Consider the following 7,507-nt stretch of genomic DNA (forward strand, 5'->3'; position numbering starts at 1 on the left):
ATATTTCAAAATTGCTACCAAATAAAGTGTTTTCCACAGTAGGCAAGTGACACTTACTCAGAGAGTGATTCTGTCAGATGAATTTGGTAACAGAAACAGGAAAACATTTTTTGGAAAAGGCTCCTCATTTAGTTGTTTTTGCGTATCTTGGCAAGAGTTTACTGAGTCATTTGAAAACACTAATGCTGTGGAAATATGGTATAGTAGCATCACCAAATGGTCACCATATTACATGATTAGGCATTGCATATGGTGACTGCCTCCGACTTACTTTTATTTTAATGTCCTCAAAGGCAGGAACCACACTCTTCTGTATTTATGTAAAGTCCCTCTAGTGCTATTCACATGCTCATCCATAAATATGTTAATGATGATGAACTGACATAAACTCAACTTGCTGCTACCTGGAAAAGAAGTGGTAGGAGTTGAACTGATGCTGTGTTCAAACAGTAAGTCCCCCGTGGCCAGTACGGAAACAGCTTTGTAATGACTTATGTAAGCAGCAGAGCCCGGACATTGTTGAGAATTAAGGGGAAAGGCAACTGGGAATGGACTGCATGCCTATGATGGAGAAAGAATGTTTCCAATAATAAATGACTTCAGTAGCAGATTAAACCTGGATTTGCCCATATTTTATAATCGTTCCACTTCCTAGTGATTAATAGAGCTAATCATATAAAATAATAAATATAATAAAGACATATTTGAAAATATGTATTTTAAATTTTATTTATTTATTTGACAGACAGAGATCACAAGTCGGCAGAGAGGTGGCAGAGAGAGAGGAGGAAGCAGGCTCCCTGCTGAGCAAAGAGCCCAATGTGGGGCTCGATCCCAGGACCCTGGGATCATGACCTGAGCTGAAGGCAGAGGCTTTAACCCACTGAGCCACCCAGGCGCCCCGAAAATATGTATTTTTAAAAATAATAAAATGTAAGATAATTCTATTTTATTTTTAAAATAATAATAGTAAAATAGTAATAATACTAATAGTTTAAAAAAGGACTAGCGTTTTAGTGGAACTGTAGCAGGCCAGTGCCTCTGGCAGACAAGATTAATACAGTGCTTCCTGAGCTCAGGAAGTGCTTCCTAGCTTTTTCCACCGGGGCTTGGGACAGAGGAATTGAACAGAGAGGTGAAAGAGCATATTACAGAGAGTGCCCTCCATAATTAACCTCAAGTGGTTTAACCTCCTCAGTTCTCAAATTTCTTAGTAATAATAAGGGAGAATGCTATTTTTTTTAAAAGAGTTTATTTATTTATTTGAGAGATAGCATGACCAGAGCTGGGGGAAGCAGGGGCAGAGGGAGAGCGAGAAGCAGGCTCCCCGCTGAGCAGGAAGCCTGAGGCGGGCTCCATCCCCGGAGGATGGGACCATAACCTGGGTTGAAGGCAGACACTAAAACGACTGAGCCACCCAGGTGCCCTAGAAAAATACTACATTTTAAATAGCAGATGTAGTCTGCTATTGTCTGAATGTTTGTGTAACCCCCAAATTCATATGTTGAAATGCTAACCCCTAAGGTAGTGGTGTAGGAGGCGGGTCTTGGGAGGTGATTAAGTCATAGGGGTGGAGCCCTTATGAATGGGATTAGTGGCCCCAGAGCTCCCTAGTCCCTTCCACTGTATGAAGACACAATGGAAAGACACTAGCTGTGAACCAGGAAATAGGCCCTCCCTTGACTGTGCTGGTGTCTTGGACTTGGACTCCACAGCCTGGGAAAGTAGATGCATGAGCAATACCTGTCTGTTATTTATAAGTTCCCCAGCCTGTGATATTGTATGACAGTAGCCTGAATAAGCGGAGACACATTCCTAAAAGAAACCTGGTTTTAGGGGTATAAATATCTGGATAAGCTGCTTGGGTTATGTACTGAGACCCCAAGAGCCATGTTTGAACCATACTGTTCATACTTCTATGGGTGAGAAATTGGTGGATTAGGACCAGTAATTTTTTTTTAGTTAAATAAACTAGGAGAGGAGTGGAGAAAGGCAGAGGGGAGGAGAGGTATGAGTCCACTGTAAAAATTCTCTCCTAAGACATTTTTCTCTCAATTTTATTCCTGTGCATATTTGTGTTCTTGACCACAGCATAAATTAGTTTTCTTACTGGAAGACACAGTCATAAACATTTGAAAACCACGGCAACATGGTCATGAACTGCTTTCTAAATGCATAGTGTCTGCTAGCTGCCTGGTGTGCTAGGTGGTCAGTGTGAGTTTAGAGCCAGAATTGGATGGATCCTGGCAACGAGAGGTTTTTACAGGCTTGGCGAGGACCAGAGAGGACTGTGGTGCCAGGCTGATAGGCTTTTTAAGAAAACAAAGATACTTTCCAAAGAATCATGTGTATCTTTTCTATGTGGTGGATAAAGTCCTTTGCCCTTCTCCCTTTAAAATATTCTGATGCAAGTTTTTCCCTATTCTCTTTCATTGTTTATTCTGCTTGGGAATAATTCTGCTAGGGAAGGTATGGCCAACTACTGCGTCTGGCCTGAAGGTGAGTTTGCAGTATGAGCAGAGGCAACCTATGGGGTCCTGCCACTTGGGGTTAAATATAATGCAGGTGCATGTGTTTCTTTGTTCGTTTGTTTGTTTGTTGAACCAGCTTTGATGCTTGTTTCTTCTAAGGGATTTTCCTACAGTCACTTGTGGTTTAAAAATCCATAATCTGGTTCCCCCATACCCTTATTCTAACCTTCTCGGGCTGTTTTCAGAAACTCTTACTACTAATTCCTGGCTTGAGAGCATTCCTACCTAAATCGAGTATCAAACATTTACACTTCTGAATTGTAGCATTAGGCTGTAATTCAGGTCCTATAAAATAGTAAATCATTTCCAATTTCACTGAATATATAAATAAAGCTGAATTCTTTTATAAATAACACTGTAGAAACTAGTATTAAGTAGTTAAACTATTAAGTTTAACTATTCAGTTAAACTTTGAAGATTAACCAACCTCTTTTTTAAAGCATTCTTTGAGCAAAATTTAAGTACGATGCAAGGTTCTGGACATACAGAGATAAAAAGACTGATTCTTAGGAACTAACAGTGTGGAGGGCAGTAGGAGGTTAACAAGAAAGGAAACAATTACATTGGGCTGTATAACAAAAATATGTTCAAAGTGCAAAGAGAACATAAAACAGAACTTATACCAGCAAAAATTCAATGAGGGAAGGCAGTCTGAGGAAGTTAACACCTGAAATGACACCAAAACTATCTAATTTAATATTCACGACACTGAAACATCCAATCTACCGGTGTGACAATTCTAGGAAGAATGAAATAACATGTCCTCTTTGTAAGAGGAGTTAAGAGGAGTGGGGCACCTGGGTAGCTCAAGCATCTGACTCCTGATGTCAGCTCAGGTCATGATCTCGGTGTCTGTTGATTGAGCCCCGTGATGGGCTTCCTGCTGGGTGTGGAGCCTGCTTGGTGTTCTCCCTGTCCTTCTAACCCCGCCTCTCCCCTCTTTCTCTTTAAAAAAAAAAAAAAAAAAAAGGAGTCTCAGGAAGAGGTTAGATTTGTCCGGGTTGTAGAGCTCTGGTTTGCACATAACCTAGATCTTGGAGGTCTCCCACCCAATTCAATACTCTTTTTCTTCTTTCAAGTCAAAAATTCCTGAAAATGTGTTTTGTTATATACATTAACAACAGGAATGATTTGCCTCCAACCAAGAATGCCTTGTTTCTCCTATTGTTCTAAATAATTTAATGCATCAGTATTATCTAATAACATGTATTTGAAATAATTGATCAGTGGGTGAAATGTTGACCATCAAATGAATATATGAAGAAAGATCCACAAAAACAACTAATGACTACTGTGAGGTATCAATAAACATATTTTCTAAGGTGAGTAATAAGTCCAAAACATCAAATAACCTATCCGTAGACACAGTAAATGGCCGTCCCCTTGTGGAGAACATGAGATCTTTAATGTAATGATAAAAAATACTTATATTCAAGAAAAAGCTGAAAATAGAGCTCTATTATCTACAGATATTTTCAATGTTTAAAAAAGAATTTCACAGTATGCAATGAAAACACAGAACTACCCCTTCTTGAGTTCTAGTTATCAATATTTAAAATTTAATATACACTTGATTAGGAAAGAAGCTAAGTGGTGACTAATATCTTAGAAAGTAAAGCTTGGGTGCTAACACAATTTAAGGAACCAACTTCTTAGCGATACATGGATGGTATTATCTTTTTCATTCCCTGATGAGTTTTCAATTAGTAGAATTAGGAGCTTAATCAGTGACAAATAACCTTGAGTAACCTCATGTAATCAGTAAATTAAATTTCTATAACTTGATTTAAATAGTCAATTCTCTGTCCAACATTCATCACTGAACCAGAATAAGCTGAGAGAATCTTAGACAACTGAAATTAAGGGACCACCAAGTCTGGGTTGCATCTGTTTAAATGTTTAACTCTCTAGGATGTATACATTCAATGTCTTCAATATATTCAAGAAAGGACAGTATAACCCAAGGAAGTCTTTAACAATCCTAATGGTTAGTGAATCTTATTTTTAATATTTGAATTAATCCTGGCTGAAACTGAACCTATATATTTCATTAAAATAAAAAGACTGGTAGTTAAGGTACTTTAGCAATCAGTCTGTTCTTACTCTTTCCAAGAAAAAAAAAAAAAATCCTTGTTCTGTCATGTCTCTTCAAATGCTTAAAACTTACTCATGTTTTAAATGATCTTCTGAAAAGGTAAGGCATCAAACTGGGTAAGGTCCGTGGAATGTAGCAAAAGATCATTTCTGATCCTTATCTGGTTAATCCTTTGGTAGCCTTGTTTTACAACAGCTCCCATAAGCTTGAGGATGTGCATGCTGTAGTCTAATGTGAGTTCCAGACTATCCCTAATGTATGTCTGTACATTAAAATGTTTCTTGGTCTTGGTTTGGGCCAATATCCGTTTCCTCCTTAACCACATTATTGTATATGTATTCCTATTTTTTATTTAAACCACTTTCACAGTAAATAATGATTTGAAACCTGTGCTGAAGGCACTCTTTCTTCTAAGAAATCTATTTAGTGTCTACTGAAAGTAAAACTTCACTTTTACTAAACCAAAACTTTCCTAAAGTGAAAAGTGAAAAGGACCTGTGGCAATATCAATGATCAAATTTATGCCCATGGCATCTGTTTATTGTTAGGCAGATTTTACCACACCCAAAGATGAAAGGCCCAGGGGAATGAGCTCAGGTTGAAATCCAGTCTCTTTTGCATTTAGTGGGGTATGATCTTGAGGAAGATCTGAGGACAGGAAGTGCCTTTGTACAAATCCTTTTCCCAGAAGAGGCCTTTGTATGCTAATTATAATTAGCATCTTATGTGCTGGGGACAAAGGTTTGATTTGTTTCAATGCCTGGCTACCATTTTTATGAAAGGCAATCTTCCAGTAATGGGAGATTATCAGTATTTTACAGTTTTGTGATACATGTAACATAGTCTGAAAATTTTCTACCCTAGTAAAACTCTGGGCATAAAAGGGACAATTCCAGCTTTTGCTTCCATCTTCCCTCCACTTCCATCATACTATGGATCATAAGTTGCCCTTAATATGAATGAAGGTCTTCTTCTACCCCTTATTCCTGTTTTTTAAAAATGGCTACAATAGGGGCGCCTGGGTGGTTCAGTGTGTTCAGATTCTGCCTTCGGCTCAGGTCATGATCTCAGGGTCCTAGGATCGAACCCCACTCGGGCTCTCTGCTCAACAAGGAGCCTGCTTCCCCCTCTCTCTCTACCTGCTGCTCTGCCTACTTGTGATCTCTCTCTCTGCCAAATAAATAAATATAATCTTTTTAAAAAAATGGCTGCAATAGTTATACTAAGGATGTATCAGGAAAGTCATATATTGAATAGAAAAAGAAAAGCAAAATTTCTACATTCTTTGTTATTCATACAATAGGTTACTATTAAATGGTTACTCAGGTACTCAGGGTGGGTTAGACTTGGGGACCCACTTAATTATGTCAACATTCTGCCTGAACTCAGAGGGCTTGCTATTAATGATGGTAGGGTTCAGGGCAGCAAAGACAGAGGGAAGAGCTGATGCAAAATGCCTCCTACCAAATGAAAAAGCTCTTTTGCTATATTGACATCTTTGAATAAGCCCATAGGACCTTGTTTCTGACTCTTCCTGAAGAAAATGTTTGGCGGTGGTAAAACATCGAACTTGCCAAGGTTTGCCTTTTCATACTATCTGCAAAATATTTGAGTTACTTTTTCCTTCAAAGTGTGTTTATTGGAATACTTTAATAAAAATGTATTCAGTAATGCAAATAAAACCGAAAATTTGTATATTTGTGTTCTAATTTATGGTCTATATTGTGTATCGCTAAAAAGAACATGGATTGAAAGGCAAAGTGTGTTTCTGTAAACTTGAATTAATAAGTGATTCCACTGAAACTTTCATTAGAACTCTCCCATAAATTAATGGGGGATGAGTGTCATTGATTTATATTCTAAAAGGATTCTTAAAATATTAAAAACATATGTCTCTTAGGTTAGCATCTGGCTTGAGTAAATTTACTCCTTACAATCACACAAAAATAAAAGCAATGGTTTATCTCTACAAGTCATATTTCTTTCTGTTGGCATGTCCTTTGGTGTTTTCAGAATTTATGTAGCCCAGTCTAAATAAAAATGTAATTGGCCCCATCACAAAATCAAGCCCTGAAACAATAACTGTGGCTCAGCTGAAATTTACTTTAGAGAATATTTATTAGAACAGATTTATTCCGATAGAGTGGTTTCAGTATTATGAGTTAACTTTTAATAAAAATAGTAATCCATCTGAGAGTCATATTCTTACCTGCTACCTATTTTATTTCCAAAGAAAGAGCTAGTTATTCACAGGCTCAAACATTGACATAATTTAAAGTGTAGAAGTATATAAACTTTAATATTATTAGCATATTCTAAGTTTGGTATTTTAAATTGTCTATTCTATAAGCAAACTTAGAGCTCCCAATCTGTCTCTAGGGAGGGCACCAGACATCCTATAGGAATCTGCAGCATCTATTAACAAGTGCCAAATTCTTCTATTTAGTGGATATATATTCTTTCGATAGATATACCCAAGACACCCATGTTTGCAAATAATTACTATCATGCGTTAAAGAACCTAGGTTTCTATGGCCTCTAACAAGTAAGTGTCAAGTTTGGAAATCAGACAACCCTGAGTTCAAATCCCAAATCTTCTCTTTTTGGTTTCTCCTCTGGGAATCTGTATCTATATTATAGGTGTTCAGTAAGTTTCCGTTTTTTGATGCTGTGGTTTTTGTTTTTGTCACTGTTACAGTCATACTTTTCATAGACATAACTTTGGGTGTACAAAAATGGTATTCTTTATATTTTATCTAAGGTTTTCTCACCCCCCCAAAAAAGTAATTTAGTTATTTCCAAGAAAATTGAGTTACTTCAGAGATTTCCAAATGATTCTATGGATTTATGAATTTCTTCTCAGATTCAACAATTTCCCACT

The sequence above is a fragment of the Mustela putorius genome, unplaced genomic scaffold (genome assembly GCF_011764305.1).
Source record: "Mustela putorius furo isolate JIRA1106 unplaced genomic scaffold, ASM1176430v1.1 tig00537350_pilon_pilon_pilon, whole genome shotgun sequence".
Taxonomy (NCBI): Eukaryota; Metazoa; Chordata; class Mammalia; order Carnivora; family Mustelidae; genus Mustela; species Mustela putorius.